Source organism: Dromiciops gliroides, chromosome 4 (assembly GCF_019393635.1).
Source record: "Dromiciops gliroides isolate mDroGli1 chromosome 4, mDroGli1.pri, whole genome shotgun sequence".
Classification (NCBI taxonomy): domain Eukaryota; kingdom Metazoa; phylum Chordata; class Mammalia; order Microbiotheria; family Microbiotheriidae; genus Dromiciops; species Dromiciops gliroides.
The window spans coordinates 35,650,778-35,671,021 of record NC_057864.1 but is presented as its reverse complement, the minus strand read 5'-3'; the positions used below and the strand labels follow the sequence as shown (position 1 = coordinate 35,671,021).

General features: G+C 43.3%; 1 protein-coding gene across 1 annotated transcript in view; it reads right to left on the bottom strand.

Annotated features, from left to right (window-relative positions):
* Positions 1 to 1,480, bottom strand: part of TGFBR3 (transforming growth factor beta receptor 3) — a 237,697-nt gene extending 236,217 nt beyond the window's left edge. Inside the window, exon 1 of the mRNA XM_043963893.1 lies at positions 1,135 to 1,480. The gene's annotated coding sequence lies outside the window, so the exon portion shown is untranslated. The remainder of the gene's footprint in view (positions 1 to 1,134) is intronic.
* Between the last annotated feature and the right edge of the window lie 18,764 nt (positions 1,481 to 20,244).

Here is a 20,244-nt window from a genome sequence, read left to right as displayed (position 1 = left end):
GACTTTTGTCATGTCCTTGCCAAACATTTTGCAAACCTTGGAGTGCCACATGAATGTACTATTATTGCTGTTATTTATTTTACTTTCTAGTCCTACATAAATGACATTCGGAAGATGGGATTCCTTTCCTTTGTGGGAGGCACTAACTACAACTGTCCTGGAAACTAGGTGGAAATGAACCTTATTTTACAGCGAACTTTATGTACACTAAATACAGAGGTTCCACTCTTCCTAAATGATTGGCTCCACACAGAAGAGAGCTAGAGTCTCTTAAGCATGAGGACCTGGAAGCCATGTGAGCCCTCTTCTAACGCCATATCCTAATTGCTTCCAAATCTGAGCTGATCGAATTGATCAAGGGCACAGAACTGATGAAACAACAAGGCAAACATCAGAAGTGACGGGGGAAATGACAGCTAATAACGTCCAGAATGATGCCCTCGGAAAGGAAAGAGGAGTAATCAAAGGCGGGGGGAGACCCCAGAGTTCACCAAAAGTCAGCCCGGGAGACCCATGAAGTTGAGCAGCTCAAGCGGAAAGGGCAGAGGATCCAATGTCAATTAAGCGCGAACCCACAACAAGCTTCTCCCATCCGCGGAGTCATGCTCCCTGGAGGCAGTGGCCAGCTCCCCCGCGGGGAGTCGGGGAGAACCGCAGAGAGGAAAAGTGAGAGCTGAGCTTGGATGGAAGGAGCAAGCCTGCACCCCCAGCCCCGGGCCATCCACCCCCAAGCAAACTGCAGCCGCCAGCTAGCAGCTGCGTCCGGCTCCTATCGCAGTCCAGCTACGCAGAAGCCCCGAGGTCTCCCAGTCACTCGTGCAAGTTCGGAAGGACCCCGACGTGCGTAAACACATCCGATGGCACTGAGTGTGGGTCAAGTGTGGGCTCAGCGCGTGGGGCTGCCTCGGGAGACATCCAGGACCCGGACGCCAAAGGTGCAGGCAGTTAGGGGGGTCGGGAGACTTTGCATCCCGAAGCAAGCACGCGCCTGGCACTGCGGGACCGGCGGGGCTCCTTCGCCAGCTGAGAGGAAGAGATCGGGGTGCTGGAGAAGGAAGGGGCGCGCGCGCCTCAGCGCTGAGCCCCCAGAACCGAGCAGCCGCAGGATGGGGAGGGGGCCTGGGGGAGACGTACCTCGGAACCGATCTGTCAAAGGCAGTCCCGGGAGCTGCTGCGCCGCGGAGCCCGAGCGGATCGCGGAGCCCGAGCGGATCGCGGAGCCCGAGCGGATCGGAGCCTCTTGCAGCCCGCTCCCAGCGAAGCCCTACAACGCCACCGGCCCAAGCCTGGGGACGCTCACCTCCTAGAGGGAGCCGCGGGAATCGCGCAGGAAGAAGGGCTCTGGACCGGCCGCTGCCCCCGCTTCACTCCTCACGCGCACAGAAGCGCCCCTCGCCAGCTGCCCCGCAGCCTCCGAGTCCCCCCATCGGGGCTGAGCCGAGCGCACAAGCCCGGGCGGGGACACGCCACCTCAATCAGAGCGCGGGGTGGGGGGGAAGGGCGCTCCTCCTCCGAGAGGGGACGGGGGCTCCTCCTCCGAAGGGGGACGGGGGCTCCTCCTCTCTCCTGCCTCCTCCCTCCTCCCCGCCTCTTCTCTCCTCCCCCTCTTCCTCCCGAGCAGATGGATGAGCTCCCAGGGAGCGCGCCCGCAGCCTGCTCAGGGGAGGACGGACCCAAGGAGAGTCAGCCCTGGCCCTGGAGTGGGGGGCAGAGACAGGCGAGGGAAAGGACGTGGTGGCTGTTCCTCCAAACTTTGGCTACAACTTTTGCTTGCTTTGGGATGCATGTTTTCCTGCTCCCACACTCCCAACCGCCTGCACCATTGGATTCACCGGCCCGGGTCTCCCCCGAGGCAGCCCCACGCTCTTGCCCACGCTTGATCCACACCGGCTCCCATCCGATACGTTTACACACGCCGGGTCCTTCCGAACTGCAGACAGTTTGGGGCGGGGGGGGGGGGGCATTTATACCTTCAGCCTTCAGGATTGAACTGGAATAAAGAATCTTCCTGCCTCAGTAGCAGCCTTGCCCAACCCACTCACCCCCAGAGACGAAGTCGGGGCCCGGGAGGGGAGGGGTGGAAGTTAAGAGAGGGGGCGGTGATGCTTCTAGGGAAAGTTTCCCAGCTCTTTAGCCACTAAGCAAAAGGCAAAACAGAGGAACCGAATCTGTGTGGCTCTGGATTGCCTACCTTGAGGTTGGCCCGCGGGACTTCTGAAGACAAAGGGGCGGGGCTCCATCAATCGGCAGGTACTTTTTTTAAAGCACCTAGTAGGTGCCAAGCACTGTGCTGAGAGAGGGAAAGAGAGAGGGACAGACAGAAATGGAATGATCCCTGAGCTCATATGGGAGCTTGAGAAGGAAACACTTGAGTAAAAAGGGGAGACAGGTTGGCAAAGCCTTACATGTGGGTGACATTTGGAGTTTAGAGTTTCATCCTTACCCAAGGAAGTTTGATTCTCCAGTGAGAAAGAATCCCAGGAGCCTCCAGAGTTGGAAGGTCCAACCCCTTCCTACCCGATGCATAAATAAATCCTTTCTGCAACATTTCAGATGAATAGGGATGACCCTGAAGACCTCCACTGCCACAGAAGCCTGTTCAAAGCAAGGCAAAGCATGTAGGAAGTGTGTGCTCTGTATGGCAAGTTCCATACAAATACAAGAAAAAAGAAAGACAATCTCTGCCCTCAGGAAGCTTGTGTGTGTGTGTGTGTGTATAAATATTTTTTTTAATTCTGTGGGGCAATAAGAGTTAAGTGACTTGCCCAGGGTCACACAGCTAGTAAGTGTCAAGAGTCTGAGGTCGGATTTGAACTCAAGTCCTCCTGAATCTAGGGCCAGTGCTTTATCCACAGGAAGCTTATATTCTAACTGAAAGGGATGTGGTGTGGAGAGGTACCCTGCAGGAAGAACGGGGCAGTTATTGATGAAATTATATCCGTGTGAAAGAGAGGCAATGTGGTATAGTGGATAGAAGAGACCTCAGAAGTCCAATTCCTTTCTGTCTGAAGCATGAATCCCTCCTACAACATGCCAAACCAATAAGGGAAGTCAAAGACCTCCATTGATAAGGAAGTCACTACTTCTCAAATTAGTCTATTCTGCTTTTGGACAGTTATTAATAAAATGATAATCCCAGAAAGGCAGGCAATAAGCATTTATTAAGGACTGAGCCCATTCCCAAAATGGAGAGGCCCCAGAAGGAGCTCACCAATGAGAAAAGAGACCTAGCTTAGTGGAAGGATGTAACAGGCTAAGAAAGCCCCAGGGAGTTATGGGAAGTACCAGGATGAGAAGACTGAAGGGTGAAGGAGAGTCCCAGTGAGTAGTAGATAGAAGGCCAACCTTGAAGTCAGGAAACCTGGGATCAAGCCCAGAATCTGACGTCTATTAGCACTGTGGCCTTGGGCAAGTCACTTAAACTCTCAGTCTCCCCAGGCAATTCTCTAAAACGGGAAACCAAGGCTACAGACCTGCATTTAATGGAAAGTTTTCAAATCCAGAGTTTCCACCTCACCTACCCCTCTTAGAACCACAAGAAAAACTTTTCCTGGTCTCCCACAAATAAAAAAACATCCTTTGAGGCTGCTAGGTGGCGCAGTGGAAAGAGCACCAGTCCAGGATTCAAGAGGACCTGAGTTCAAATCCAACCTCAGACGCTTGACACTAGCTGTGTGACCCTAGGCAAGTCACTTAACCCTAATTGCCCTTCAAAAAAAAGAAAGAAAGAAAGAAAGAAAGAAAGAAAGAAAGAAAGAAAGAAAGAAAGAAAGAAAGAAAGAAAGAAAGAAAGAAAGAAAGAAAGAAAGAAAGAAAGAAATGTAAAGAGAAAATGCAAAATAAACATTAGAAGGGCCTATTGCAAGAGTAGGGGCCAGCAAAGATTGTGAAATTTCCTCTAGGCCGAAGACTATATTACTGCCTTTATCTTAGGTGGACCCTGAAGGGAGTCTTAGAAGAGCAGTTGAATGGATTGGGAATGATCAACACAAGAGTAGTTCCTTATCCAGGGAATTGGCTTGTTGAATGGAAAAGCTAGATTTCTCCCACCTTCTACAAAAATAGTAACAAAGCTTAGAGGGAGCTGAAGAGGATAAACTTTGATCCTTCATAGGCCGAAGGTTGTTATACTAGCTGAAAGAGCACAATACTACTTGAGCTGAAAATGGTCCTCCAAATGAAGGGGTTTCCCCCCCTTCCTCCATCACTCAGTAACTTCTCTTCCTTTGAGGTTCATGATTTTCACATCTACCACCCAACTAAAATCCTGGTAGCTGTTGTGTACAGACCCCCCAGTTAACTCCCCTTACTTCCTCCCCAACTCCTGCCTCATACTAGGGGATTTCAACATAGATATTGATTCTCTCTCAACTACCCTAACCACTCAGTTCCTCAACCCACTCATCTCCCATGAGCTCCTCCTCCACCCATCCTCAGCCATACACAAAGATGGCCATACCCCTGATCTTGCCGTCAACCACAAATGAACCACCTCCACATTCAAGAATTCTATAATCCTCTTATCAGACCATATGGATTGGCTTTTCAATCTCCCTCTGCCTTCCCTTACAAAACCCTACTTTTATCCACACTGTGCCTTCCAGTCCCTTGACTCCTCAATTCTCTCCCACACCATCTCCGCTGTACTAGCCACTATCTCCTCTTCTACTTATGCTGAGCCCCTGGTGAACCAATTAAATTCTATACTGTTGGGGCAGCTGGATGGCGCAGTGGATGGAGCACCGGCCCTGGAGTCAGGAGTACCTGAGTTCAAATCCGGCCTCAGACACTTAACACTTACTAGCTGTGTGACCCTGGGCAGGTCACTTGGCCCCGGTTGCCTCACTAAAATAAATAAATAAATAAATAAATAATTCTATACTGTCTTCCTCTCTTAAAGACCTAGCCCCTTCATCATATCAACCATGTACACCCTTTGAAACCTCAGCCAAGGATTACTCTCAACAGTCACTCCTACACACATACTGCTGAACAAATGGAGAAAATCATGCAAACCATACTGACTCTGTCCACTACAAATTTATACTGTAAGACCTCAATTGTGTGCTGCCTACACATGTGTCTCAATAGCATTCTATTTTAATTTTGTATCCAGTCTTCCCCTCATGGATATGATGTATACTTGTAGAAGAGTATACCCCATATTTTGGGAAGGAATGCTTTGTAACTAGTGGTTTTTTCTATGTAAATGTCTTTTTTCTATGTAAATGCCCTTTTTTTTCCGGTGTAAATGCCTTTACTAAAGAACTAAGTCTACTGGCTTATAGTTAAAGGGAAGCACACCAGTAGGGGCTCTTGAGCTAGTGTTCGGAATATATCCATCCATAGGGTCTTTCCTAGAACCCTGGGAGAACCTCTGTGAACCCCTGCCAATGCCAATAAAATTGAGGGAAATGACTCTTACCTGATTGTTTTATATATATTATAATTTTTTTAAAAAACCCTAATCCATCATTCCTGTGTTGTTATATCTATACAGCCTTTTATCAACCAAAGTTTGAAGAGTTTCTTCCACCCCAATTTGTACTGTTCTGTTGTTGTTGTTTTTTCCCAAAAAAGCTATTGCCCCATAATGTCACTCATAGGGTTCCAGATTTACACACCATATAAGTGAGAAGTTTAAATTCTGGGCCTCAAAGCAAATCTTTCATAATGCTTAACGGTAAAATTGAAAGATTTCAAGGGGGCAGGGGGGCTGGTTTCTTTCATGAACTTCTTTCAGTAAAGAAGTGCTCTGGAAGATGGAGTATTTGCCATCACAAGATAAAAGCCTCTCTTTGGGTCAAGTTTTTTTGGACAGCTCACTGCCTCCCTAGTTATTTGTTGTAGAATTTTACCAACTGCCTCCCACACAATGGATTTGAACTTCTAGCAACTGAAATGCATCCAGGTAGTTTACCAAAGCTTAGGCTTATCACATGCATGCATCCTTTTCATAGGTGTTGGCTCACACACCCTACCCTCCCAGGCTTAGGAAGAGTCTTTGGGCTGTGACTCATAATAGTGGCAGCCTTTTCTTTCTCCTAATTACCCAGGCAACTGGGTAACAGTTCGAGGAGCAGCTCCTGGGCCAGATACCAACTTGGATCACGCAAGCAGGTTGTGGGAATACAAGAATGTGACTGAACTTCTTAGAAGGTTTGGCCTCCCCAAAGTCATCTGTGGGAGAGATGAAGCCGCTCAGCCATTGTTTGACTGTTGAATATTTTTTTAAAAGTTAGTCTGCAGTGGGTAGAGCACCGGCCCTGGATTCAGGAGGACCTGAGTTCAAATCTGACATCAGACACTTAATATTTACTAGCTGTGTGACCCTGGGCAAGTCACTTAACCCAATTGCCTCAGCAAAAAACAAACAAAACAAAACAAAAAAAGTTAGTCTGACAACTTTGAAAGATGTAAGAAGAATAATCAGTGCCATGACCATTTAGGATTCTAGAAGACTGGTGATTGAACATGCTATTTGCCTCCTATCTGAAGGGAAACCACTCAAGATTGGGAAGGAAGGAAGGAATGTAGGGAGGGAGGAAGGGAGGGAGTAGAAGGGAAGGGAAGGGAGGCAGAATGGCTTTGAATTTATGATTAAATATATTATTCAAAAGGAAAGAAAGCTGGAAATGATAGAAATTCTCAATTTCATGCACAATCTTCAGTTTCATATGCAACCTAGTCTGTTTTCCTTTGTACATGGAAATGCTCCTTTTGTTTGGTGTCACTTAAGTTAAGAATTTTTAAATTCCCCCAGAATAAATAAATAACAGAAAAGGTTAGTTTAAGCTTATCAGGATGAGAGAATTTAGAGCAGGACAGCACAGAATCACAGATGTCATATTTGGAAGGCATCTCCCAAGCCATACAGAAATGAGAATTTCCCCTCTACAAAATACACAACGAATTGTCATCCAAGCTTATTGGAAAACCTCTAACAAAAGAAAATCAGCTGCCCTGGGCACTCACTGCCCATTGCATTGTGGGGCAGCTGTAATTGTTAGACAGGTTTTTCTTTGACATCAAGCTTTAATCTGCCTCTTTAAACTTTCTAACCGTTGTTCCACAGAGTCCATCTAAGACCACCCCTACTAATATACAAACTGTGGATGTTTATCATCTGATTTTTTTATATTGTGCCAAAACAGGCCATATTGCCTGAATGGCCACTTCTGTCAGTGATGGATACACATAGTTGTTTGAATATTAATTTAATGGCATCATAAGATGCCATTTGGGGGATTTTAAGAGATTTTATTCTAGATCTCATTGCCAAGCAGTTCTAACTTGGACTTTTTATACACCTCTTAGCGCTCCGCCTTCCCTTCTTAGTTAGCTCAGCTCAGATTCACATTCTCCGTGAGGCTTTTTTGTGATTCCCCCAGAAATTAGCTTATACTTATTTTGTACAGATAATTTATAGTTGCTCAACCAAAAGGCAATCTAGTATAGTGTCCTTAGGGCTGAGAAGGCCTGGGTTCAACTCCTACTTCTGGCAAATATAGGTTAAGTTGTTGTGTCGTTTCAGTCGTGTCCAACTCTTTATGACCCCATTTGGGGTTTTCTTGGCCAAGATACTGGAGTGACTTGCCATTTCCCTCTCTAGCTCATTTTACAGATGAGGAGAGGAGCAGCTAGGTGGCGTAGTGGATACAGTACCGGCCCTGGAGTCAGGAGGACCTGAGTTCAAATCTGGCCTCAGACACTTGACACTTACTAGCTGTGTGATCTTGGGCAAGTCACTTAACCCTCATTGCCCAACCAAAAAAACAAACAAACAAATGCAGATGAGGAGACAGAGTTAAGTGACTCTCCCAGGGTCACATCGCTAGTAAGTGTCTGAGGCCTGATTTGAACTCAGGTCTTCCTAACTCCAGGCCCGGCACATAACTGCCCCAGAACTCCCCACTCACATAGGGAAAGCAGAGGATATCTGTATGTTCTGGGGGGACATGGGGAGTGGAGGAAAGTTCTAATCACACATCAATACATACATGTATATACAAGCATGCACATGCATGTAGATATGCACACCTGGACATGCATTTATATATTTGTGTGTTCTCACCCTGGAGCATGGTTCTGCCAGGCCAGGCACCTTCTCCCTCTGATGAGGCCCTTCCAGGGTCTCCATTTAGGGAATGGGCACAGGCTCACCATGGTCCATTTCCTTCCCAGCTGGGCTTCTGACTCCCCAGCCTTTGCCCCATGTCTCTCAGTGGGTACTTCCCTTCCCCATCCCACCTCTCGGCTCTTGTCATCTTCCCCCAGGAGCCTATAAGGACTGTCTTTCTGCTGTTGTGTGTGTGGCCAATGCTCAGGGCAAGGCCTGGCACACAGTAAATGTTTAATAAGGTCTGGTTGCCTTCCTGCCTATGCATACACATATATACATGTCTATCTATACATACTTCTATGTCTATATGTTGTCTCCCCCTATAAAATATAATCTCCTTCAGGGTGAAGAGTGTTTGATTTTTATCTTCCCATCTCCAACACCCAGTGCAGTGTCTAGCATATATTAAACACTTTAAACTGCTTTTTTAGGGGCAGCTAGATGACACAGTGGATAAAGCACCGGCCTTGGATTCAGGAGGACCTGAATTCAAATTTGACTTCAGACACTTGACACTTACTAGCTGTGTGACCCTGGGCAAGTCACTTAACCCCAAATGCCTCACTTAAAATAAATAAATAAATAAATAAATAAGAAAACTGAGACCCAGAGAGGGGAAGGAAATAAGCATTTATATAGCGCCTACTATGTGCCAAGCACTGTGCCAAGAGTTCTTACAAATACTATCTCATTTGATCCTCACAACAGCCCTATGAGGTGGGTGTTGTTATTATCCCCATTTTACAGTTAAGGAAACTGAAGCAAATAGGGGTTAAGTGACTTACCTAAGGTCATTCTGCTAGTAAATAGCTGAGGTCCCATTCAAACTCAGGTCTTCCTTATTTCAGATCCAAAACTTTCTATCTGTGAGTTTCCCAAAGTCAATGAAACAGAAGCGATTTTAGTACAAGTATATTGTTGCTTTCTTACCCCATGAAAAAATTAATTCCATCCAACACGTTGAGGAAAGGGAAGAAGAAAGAGGAAGAAAGCCAATTAAAATATTGTTTAATACCACCAGTATCATGGAAGCAATTGGGTAACTTCTTTCCATGAAAGGAAGCTATTGTGGCAAACAGGTGGCAGAGTGTGCTCAGGTTTCTTTAATGGAAGGTGGAGGGCAGAGAGACCTGCCACCTCGTTTCTAAATTTAGTTATAACTTTTAAGAAGCATGTTGTGAATAGTTTACATATAAACCTCCCCGAGAACAGTTAGATTCACAATATCTGTTGTTGTTATTGTTTGTCCTTCATTCTTGAAGAGGCTCATAGCATAGGGTGATGTCATGACTTGCAGTAAATTGGGTTTAAGCCAGGGAGGGCTACAATATCTTCATAGGAATCCAGAGGAAGGATTCATTCCAGTACTTCTGCGTAAGAAGTTTTCAAGTCGTAGAGACTTTGAATTGTATTTGGAGGTGCAAGTTTAACTTTAATCTCTTTACAAATGTATCCATAAGGGATGGGCACACACCAAGGTTGACCCCAAAGAAAAGCTATGAGACGTCCCCTCTGTTCAGTTCTTAGCTGTGGTGGGGGACTATGGATGTACAATACTGCATATTGGGGTGTATGGGTGTTCAGGAGGACCAGCACCTCTGGTGTGAGGGCTGCTCATCCACCATTGGTGTCCACCTGTCACCCAACTCTCATCTGTGACTACAAGAAGCTCTGGCATGTGTAGTGGCCACATGCCTTCTCTGCAGATGGGCTAAACCAGATCGGGGGTAATCACTGGGCTTCAACCCATCACTGAGTTAACGAGGTATCTACCCCAAGCATATAAAGACTCCCCCTGGTGGAATGGGCAGTTGAGAACAATTTGTTCCAACAGCCACCAAGGCGGCTAAAGCAGGAGCTGTGGAGTGCTTACAGCCTGGTCAGACATCAAAGACACCAAGGTCACCCAGTGCATGCTGGGCCCCCTGCCAGTCATCCTGACTTTTGTCTTACCACTGGACTTCAATGACTCTGAAGACATAGGGAGGTCAACGGCTTTGTGCTCCTCTTCAAAAACAAAGGATAAACAGCAACTGAATATACTGTAACGTCAGATGTTTTTAATAGGTTGGTTGATTGTGCTGAAGTTTTTCCTCTTGATTTTCCTCTTTGTTATAGGCAGTGGCTTTGAGTGGTCAAATCCTAACTCAGACAATTACTAGCTGTGTGACCCTGGGCAAGTCACTTAACTAACCCCCATTGCCCTGCCAAAAAAAATTGAAAAAAAAAATTATTGAGGGTCACCTTTGTTTGTGTGAGTTATGTGTATAGGTAGTTACCATATTTGAAATTAAAATATATTGTGGGGCAGCTAGGTGGTGCAGTGGATAGAGCACCAGCCCTGGATTCAGGAGGACCTGAGTTCAAATCCGACCTCAGACACTTAACACTTACTAGCTGTGTGACCCTGGGCAAGTCACTTAACCCCAATTGCCTCACCAATAAAAAACAAAACAAAAAAAACCAACAAAAATATATTGTTATGGAAACAATTTTTACCACAAAGACCCCCCCCCCCGAGGAACCCACAGACCACACTCTGAGAGCCACTGATGTACACATTTAAGTGTATACAAAATATATATTAAGTTAATACAAGGCGATTTGAGGGTCCTTGGAAGCTCAGAATTCAAACCCATACCTCTTCCAGCTGCCATAGTTTTAAATATGCAGGCTATGATTAAGATAACAATCTTAATCATGTTAAGATTATTGTACCTTCAGTGACAACCACAACAATTATAATAACCCAGTTACAGAACACGTATTTTGCTTGTAGTATCAAAATGCCCATTTTACAGATGAGGGATTGTTTCCCATCTTGTCTTTGTATCCCTAGAAGGTGGCTAGAGTATGACATGGTGGATGATTAGCCCAGGAGTTAGGAAGACCTGGGTTCAAATCCTGCCTTTGACACAAACTGATTTTCTGACCCTCGGCAAGTCATTCAATCTCTTGGTGTCCCAAGAAACTGTGGAAGAAGTTTCCTCACTAGGAATTCCCAAACTGATGAACTCACAGGCCTAGACCCACCCCTTCCCCTATAAATGTGTGTGTGTGTGTGTGTGTGTGCGCGCGCGCGGCACTGTGCTACAAGCTAAGGATCTTTTCTTTCTTCCTTCCTTCCTTCCTTCCTTCCTTCCTTCCTTCCTTTCTTTCTTTCTTTCTTTCTTTCTTTCTTTCTTTCTTTCTTTCTTTCTTTCTTTCTTTCTTGCTCTTTCCTTCCTTCCTTCCTTCCTTTTTCTTCCCTTTTTCTTCCTTTCTTTCTTTCCTTCCTTCTTTTTTCCTTCTTTCTTTCCTTTCTCCTTCCTTCCTTCTTTTCTTCCTTTGTCTTCCTCCCTCCTTCCCTCCCTCCCTCCCTTCCTTCTTCCCTTCCTTCCTTCCTTCCTTCCTTTCTTCCTTCCTTCCTTCCTTCCTTCCTTCCTTCCTTCCTTCCTTCCTTCCTTCCTCTTCCTTTTTTCCTTCTTTCCTTTTTTTTCTTGGTCTAGACAAGTGATTTTATTAGTCTGGGAAATTTTTGGTATGGAAACCCATTCTACCAATACACATCAGCAAATTTCTGTAACTTACCAAGAAATGAAGACTCTAGGGCCTAGGACCTCTCCCCACTAAGTGTCACAGGCCTTGTGAACCCAAGTCTTCCTGATTCCAAAGCTTGTACTCCATCCCCCACACCTACAGGCCTCTCTCCTTTCTCACAGTAGGCATTTAATACTTGGTGACTCAAAATGCATACAGAACATGGCAAAGTATGAAACAAATGACTTCCTAAGGTCAATAAAGCAAGAGCCACCACTATCAAATGAGAAAAGAGAGTGCCCCAAGGAATAAATCAAACCCCAAAAGTTCCTCTAATAATCACCAACAACCCCAGCATCTTTCATCCTATCAGCGGATAATGCTTACAAATATGAACCGAGTCAGCTTAAAAGGAAATCCTTCACCATCAACTCCTAGGCCCAAAAGCCACCAGATTAATCCTTTTCTTCCTGGCCTCCTAAGTCCTCTGCTAACACCCTAAAGAATGCAATTCAATTACCTTATTTTAACCAGCAAGCTGAAGCTAAGGAGACTATCATTTGCACACGCATACACACAGGCACAATCAACTCCCGCATTTAACTGAGAGCTCTTGCCCACTAACACGTGGCCTGGGAAGGTACTTTCCTGTATTTGATCTATAGTTACCCGCCTTTAAATTTCCTCAGGTATTCCTTTGTTCTTATATCATACAACCGAAGCAGGAAGGCTTAATTAGTTTTGGCTAAAATACCTGCTATAAACAATTCAAATACAACAGGTCCCCTTTGAAGTTTCTACCATCCATCTGCAACCTTTGTCCTTCCTTCAAATTGCTGTTAACTGATTTCTTGATCAGTCTGTCAACAAGGCTTTATTGATCTAACTCCGGATGTGTGCCCGACACTGATCTAGGGCTGAGGATCAGGAAAGGTTTGAAAATGGTTTCCAAGTTAGATAAGAGAGGCAGGCTGAAATGGCTGTCTGAACAGCCTCATCTGGGATATTAAAAATGGACTCTTCACATTTATGGAGACCCCCAACCAGATTATCTACCTAGGATCTTAATTTTGGATTTGGGCATTCCTAAAGAAATTGGTAAAAACAAGCATTTTAAGCTTTTGGTATGGAAACCCATTCTACCAATACACATCAGCAAATTTCTGTAACTTACCAAGAGATGAAGACTCTAGGGCCTAGGACCTCTCCCCACTAAGTGTCACAGGCCTTGTGAACCCAAGTCTTTTTCTTCTTCAGAGGATTTTTTTCAGGTGTGTGTTCCCTTACAAGATAGTTCCATTGAGATAATTTTGAAAACTTTGCTTATTTGTTCACTCTTTGAGTGTTTAGATGCTGATACTTGTTGAATTACTGAAACCTTTATAAGTATTGATATTGAATCTAATGTAACTATAGAATTTATATGAGAAATACTCTTTAATTTTTCTTTTTGCACCTAAGCAGACCTAGATGTCTTACCTGATTGTGAGATCAATATGCCTTGCAAATTTATAGAGTAACGATCACCTGCGTGTGGCTAGAAACACCAAGCATTTGACTTTCTTTTCTGTTTTTCTAACCAAGCTTACTTGTCCTGTTGGATGAGTTTGCAATTCCAGTTAGATCACTCTTATAAGAGCAGGGATCCATTGGGGAAATTTCCTGGTCCCCTTTAGTAATTAGAGTCCAGAGGAAATGTGCCTGGGCCTCTCAGGGGACCACCTGTTGTACAAGGACCCATGGAGAAATGTTGTTGTGCCTTCTGGAGACAGAACACACAGAAAATGTTGCCCAGCCTTAGACTATGAGGGAATCATGAAAGAGTGTTCACCCAGGACAGTTGCCCTGGGTCCCAAATCCATGGAGAACAGAGCTTTATGTGATCATGGATCAAGTTTCCCGCTAAGATTGGAAATCAATTTCCTTTGCCTTTGCTTTTGCTTTTCTTTTTGCTTGTAGGCTTAAGAAGACCATTCCATCGCTGAATCCAGTATTTGTTGAGTACTTAACAAGCAGTAATCTTGGCTAAGCTTTGTAAAAATGTTCATTGAAACTGCAAAGCTGTGCACTTGGGGATAATTGTGATTTTCACCTGTACGCGTGAGATTATATGAAACTGTGACTCATTAACTATTTTGAAACTCTTTCCTGTATAATGCTGGGGAAGCAAGTGAAAGGATGATGCTCATCCCTCCTCAGAGACTCCAGAGTTCTGGTTTAGAGGAATGAACAATGTACCCCTGCCTGTTTCAAAGGAGGGGAGAGAATAATGGGGAGTCTGGCACACATGAGGACATCACTGGTTTGCTAAAATGGTGTCATCTACATGAAAGACAATGGGGGGCTGCTTCCAGAAGACTGGAGAACTAGAGCAGATTTGGAAGAAACATAGTTTTGGACATCACTGCTGTATAGGTACATGTGACTAAATTATGCTTATTTGTTACAAGACTGTTTTTTCTCTCAGTTTTTAATTGGGGAAAGGAGCAATGAGAAGAGAGTGAGCAACAGTGATACAAAAAAAGAGGGGCTACTGAACATTTTTTAAATATGCAAAAAAAAATTTGGAACTCAAAATCTTACAAAAATGAATGTTGAAAACTATCTCTACATGTAATTGGGAAAATAAAATACTATTTTAAAAAATTAAAATATGCAAAAGGGTTCAGAAGAAAGCAGATAAGCAAGACAGTTTTAAAAATAACATGGAATTTATTACATTTTTTAAAGCAAGTAGTACAAAATGGAGAGCCAAGATTTCATATGCAATTCTCTTTTTTGTTTACTTCCACACTTATGGAAATGGGGTGGGTTTTTTTGGTATTAAATTTCAGAATAAAAAAAATAAAATTTAAATTAAAAGAAATTATGAAAAGGGAATGTTTCCAGAGATTCCTGATGATGCAGGGTGAAGTGAGTAGAACCGAGAGGACAATTTATATAAGGATAACAAAATTATAAAGAAAAACAACTTTAGAAGGACCCAAGAACTCAGATCAACGCAACATAATGTGCAAGATAACATAAAGACTGGAGTAGTAGAGATTGAAAAAAAAGTGAATATGGGAGGCAGTAGGTGGCGCCATAGTGCACAGAGTGCCAAGCCTGGAGTCAGGAAGACTCCTCTTCCTGAGTTCAAATCCAGCCTCAGACACTTACTAGCTGTGTGACCCTGGGCAAGTCACTTCACCCTGTTTGCCTCAGTTTCCTCATCTGTAAAATGAGCTGGAAAAAAAAAAACGAGCTGGAGAAGGAAATGGCAAACCACTGCAGTATCTTTGCCAAGAAAACCCCAAATGGGGTCACAAACAGGCTGACATGACTGAACAACAAAAATGAAGAATTAAAGAATATGTTGAAAATATTTACCAAATCACGTAAAACAAGTAATTATAGCAAGAGAAGGACATATTTCCCTATTCAAAGTTTTTTTTTTTTTTTAAGAAGTAAAGAGTCAGGGCGGCTAGGTGGCGCAGTGGATAAAGCACCGGCCCTGGATTCAGGAGTTCCTGAGTTCAAATCCGGCCTCAGACACTTGACACTTACTAGCTGTGTGACCTTGGGCAAGTCACTTAACCCCCACTGCCCCGCAAAAAAAAAAAAAAAAAAAAAAAAAAACAAGAAGTAAAGAGTCAATGTCTCCAAAATAGCAGGCCCGAACAAAAAACTATTCCTCCATCCAATAGCAAATACCATTTGACCTCCTTTTCTTCCAAGTATTCCTTATCATCGATGATAAGCAGTTCTTCAACTAACAAATATTTATTGTAACCTACTGATGATACAAGGCAAGGCAAAATGGGGAAGATAAAGAAAAGATGATACCTACCACCCAAACTCCCCACAGGTTAGGCTTACTGTTCAGTGCTGCAGTATTTTTAAAGAGATTTTGAGGTCAGTCAGTTCAATTGGCTAAAGTTTACGTTCCAGTATGGGCCAATTAGTTCAAGGAGTGGCTTCCTCTGTATAAGAGGTCTGCTCATAAAGAACTCCTCTGAAAGAATCTGAAAAATAAGTCTTGAAGTATTACCTTAAGTTTGTACAGAAAACTGAAATTAAAATAACTGGCTAAAAAATTAAAAAGAAAAAGAAATTTAAAAAAAAAAAACTAGCCGAAGGACACCTAGGAACATTGGATAGATGGAAGAATGCATGGAAGATCTCTTGATTTCCTCCACAGATTTAGAGGTGGAAGAGATCTTAGAGGCCATTGAATCTACCTCCAACCTTCCCTTCTCATTTTTGAATGAGGAAACTGAGGGACAGTGCAATTAAGGACTTGCCTAGGATTACACAGCAGATAAATGCCCAATGTGGGATTTGAACCCTGCGCCTTCTCATAGCATAAATGTGGGAAAATGGAGCCCAAACGTCCATGAGCCCAATTTTGACTAAACATTAAAACAAGCAAACAATGATTGGCAGAGCAAATAGATTTTGTTACTTATAGGATAACCAATGACGTATAAATCAATGTTTCTTGATCTAATTATCAGAAGCAGAAATCTAAGCAAATCAATACCCAATAACAGTGATCAGCAGCACCCTCAATGCTTCCTGTGGCCTCTTTCCCTCTAATCCAGTGCTCTCTTTTCATTGAAAATCCATTAAACAATTACTAGGTCATTAGTATTAATTTTTAAGTGCCACCTTCAGAACCTCACTCCTAAAGAATTCTCTTTGAAAAGTCTGATGCGTTGCTCTGAGTCAGGCTGTAACCAATTAACCACAGAATTCTGAGGCTGCACATTCATAGCCACAGTGTACTCCTGAGTGGTCCTAGAGTAAGTGTTGGTGGCCCTCCATCATTCCCCACCGTGTGTAATTTTGGTTTTGTCTCCATTCACCTTTCCCTTCCTTTCCCTTTTTCTCACAGTCCTCCTTTCTCAGTCCCATTCTTTCTCCTTATTGTCTTTTCTTCTCTAACCCTATGCAGAGACCCTGGGGATTACTTAACTAGAGTATTGGTTCTCAGAGCTGAAAATGTGACTGATCCTGACCTAACACTACCAAAGGAGGGCGTTTTATCAAAAAAGACCGAAATTCAGTTTTTTATCAAGCTCCCTCTGATGATTTTCTATCATAGGAAAAACAAACAAACAAACCCAAGCATCCAGTTCTACCGATTTAATTACAGCCAACCAGAAGGAAGGGGGGATTGTTTATTATTACATTATATTATTATCTTTTATTAAAATTAATTCATTAATAGTTATATTACTTACATTGTTATATTACATATATAGTAACACACTGAACCTTCAAGTTTTGTTTTCTGGTGTTTTTTCCAGGGCAATGAGGGTTAAGTGACTTGCCCAGGGTCACACAGCTTGTAAGTGCCAAATGCCTGAGGCCGGATTTGAACTCAGGTCCTCCTGAATCCAGGGCTGGTGCTTTATCCACTGCGCCACCTAGCTGCCCATGAACCTTCAAGTTTAAAAGATTCAGGTTTTGGGGCAGCTAGGTGGCGCAGTGGATAAAGCACCAGCCCTGGATTCAGGAGGATCTGAGTTCAAATTCGGCCTCAGACACTTGACACTTACTAGCTGTGTGACCCTGGGCAAGTCACTTAACCCCAACTGCCTCACACTCACACACACACACACACACACACACACACACACACACACACACACACACACACACACAAAGATTCAGGTTTGGTGGGACCAACAGAAAGGGAATCCAAAGATGGGCTTTCTTTCATATGGAAAATTCCTTGCCCCTAGTTTAAAAAAATATTTTAATTCCACAAACATTTCTTAAAGGCTTACTCTATGCAAAGACGAAAACAAGTCAGTAATCACCCTCAAAGAATTTACATTCTATTGAACACACCTACACAAAGTTCAGATCTGAGAATCTTGGGAGACAAAGGAGAGATACTCCATTGATTTCATTTATTTCCTTGATCATTTTCCCTTAAAAGTCTGGAAAATATTGGAAATAAATGGAGACAGTTCCCTAAATTCAGGTGGTATTATTAAGAGACATCAGCCACAGAGGGGAAGCTGAGAATGTGGAATGGGAAATGTTGTTGTTCACCCTTCATTCTGGAAGAGGACCAATGGCATCACGAGGGTGATGTCTTAAATGGTGAGTGAATTGTATTTAAGTGAGTCAGAGCTGCACAAAGTCCTCAGCCTCACTCTCCCCTCCATAATCACTGAAGTCCAGTGGCAAGACAGAAGTCAAGATGACTAGCAATGGTCCCAGAGGCAGTGGATGACCACAACCTTCCTAAATTAAGGTCTTAGGAAATAGAAGAACCATAGGGGAGATCAGCATAGTATCTGGTTATTATTTGAACTTAGGGAAGGGAAGGTTATCATCTTGAGTTTGAGGTGAGAGGCATTGGTGGGGAGCTATAGGAAGAAAATGGAAACTTAAAAATATGTGAAAAACCGGGGGGGCGGCTAGGTGGCGCAGTGGATAAAGCACTGGCCCTGGATTCAAGAGTACCTGAATTCAAATCCAGCCTCAGACACTTGACGCTTAACTAGCTGTGTGACCCTGGGCAAGTCACTTAACCCCCATTGCCCTGCCAAAAAAAAAAAATGTGAAAAACTGTACTTGTAAACAAAATAGAAATGTCTATGATGACTTCTAGTCACGATTCAAAAGAGGCCAATCCTAACAACACCTTTGAAATTCCTGCCTCCCTCACTCCTTTGGAATAAAACTCTGAAGGCAACTGTTAAAATACAAGTAAATGTAGGAAGGATGATTCATTAATCCATTATCTGAACATAGTTTTTTGTTGTTCAGTCGTGTACAACTCTCTGTGACCCCATTTGGGGTTTTCTTGGCAAAGATACTAGAGTGGTTTGCTATTTACTTCTCCAGCTCATTTTACAGATGAGGAAACTGAGGCAACTAGGGTTAAGTGACTTGCCCAGGGTCACCCATCTAGGAAGTATCTGAGACCTCTTTTGAACTCAAAATGAATGAGTCTTCCTGACTCCAAAGCCATGACTCTATCCATTGCACCACCTGGCTGCCTATCTGAATGTAACTAACACCTTAACACAAATTACTTGATCAAATTATCTAGTTACTTATTTATCTAGTAGGGAGCTTGAAGAAATAAGTTAAAGAACAGGTTAGTTTAGATAGGGGATAAAAGAGGGGAAGAGATTGAAGGGTACACCATTGAGTAAAGGGTACTTACTGCAGGGGAAGGGGAGAAAGGTTCTTCATAGTCTGAGGAAAGTGGTATCAAAGGGAAATAAAAGATATAAAAAGGAGGATGACATATAGCTAAGATGAACTTTTCTTCCTTCATATTTTTGCCTATAATAAATCCTGAACCTGTCCCAAAAAAAAAAAAAACCCTAAAACCCAAAAAACCCAAGCAGGTAAATACCCAGAGCAATTTCAGGAATTGGCCTTAAGTTTATAGTCACTTTCCAAAGGTAATTGCTTGTTCAACGGCAGCTTTTGGCCTTGAATTACTAGCCTTGGTTAATGAGTTTTGCTCTTTGTTATGAAATCCAAAACTTGTGAAATTCATACTGTATTTGTTAAAACCAGACACGTTTTAATTTACTAGGTAGTGATCAAGGCCAAATCTTTGTTTTTAATAAACAAAGGATGAAAAAGAATTTAAGGACAATTTGTGCATTTTATAATTTTTGTTTTTGCTGTTGGAGAAAAATTCATCCAAACTAGGAGTGAGCTCCAGGTTTTAACCCCACACTAAAAAGTATAATGTAGGCTACCAACAGCAACAAGAAAATTAAACGAAGAACTTTAGTGTACTACTTATATTAAAGTATAATGGGAGGGGGCAGCAAGGTGGTGCAGTGGATAGAGCACCAGCCCTGGATTCAGGAGGACCTGAGTTCAAATCTAGCCTCAGACACTTGACACTTACTAGCTGTGTGACCCTGGACAACTCACTTAACCCTCCTTGCCCTGGAAAAAAAAAAGGATAATGGGAGGGGAGTAGATCAGGATTCTATAACTAATTGATCATCCTTCCCCCTTTCAGCTGTTGAACTTGTAAAATGTAAGGGGCAGATAACAGAGAAAGCAAAGTGTCATGGTCTTGTTACCATGTGATGAACTGTGAAGTTCTTTCCTCAAGCTTGTTGGATGGAATTAGAAGGCCACTAGCCCTTATCTGGTAAAAGGATCATTTGTAAATGATTGCTTATTGATGAGGTACCTAGAAGGTATAGTGGCTAGAGGGCTGGATTTGAAATCAGGAAGACCTGAGTTCAAATCCTGCCTAAGATATTTACTAGCTGTCTGACCTTGAGAGGATAAGTCACTCTCAGTCTCAGTTTCCTCAATTGTAAAAAAGGGACCATAATAAAACCTTCATCACCAGGGTGCTTGGGAAGGTCCAATGATATAATCCCAGCCGAGCCCTCCATAAATCCTAGCTGTTATTATTATTGCTGACATTATCTCTGTGGTGTTCTAGTGTTTATAGAATAGAGATGCAACATCTGTGTATTTTGGAGAGTGGTTATCTGCCTTGGGGAAGAGTTAAATTACTTAAGTGGGGGCTCAGAGAGTACATGAGAGAAGCCCCTCTTATCTTTGGGGAATAATCCCGGGGGAATCCTTGACAAGTTTATTGTTCCAGGTCTGAA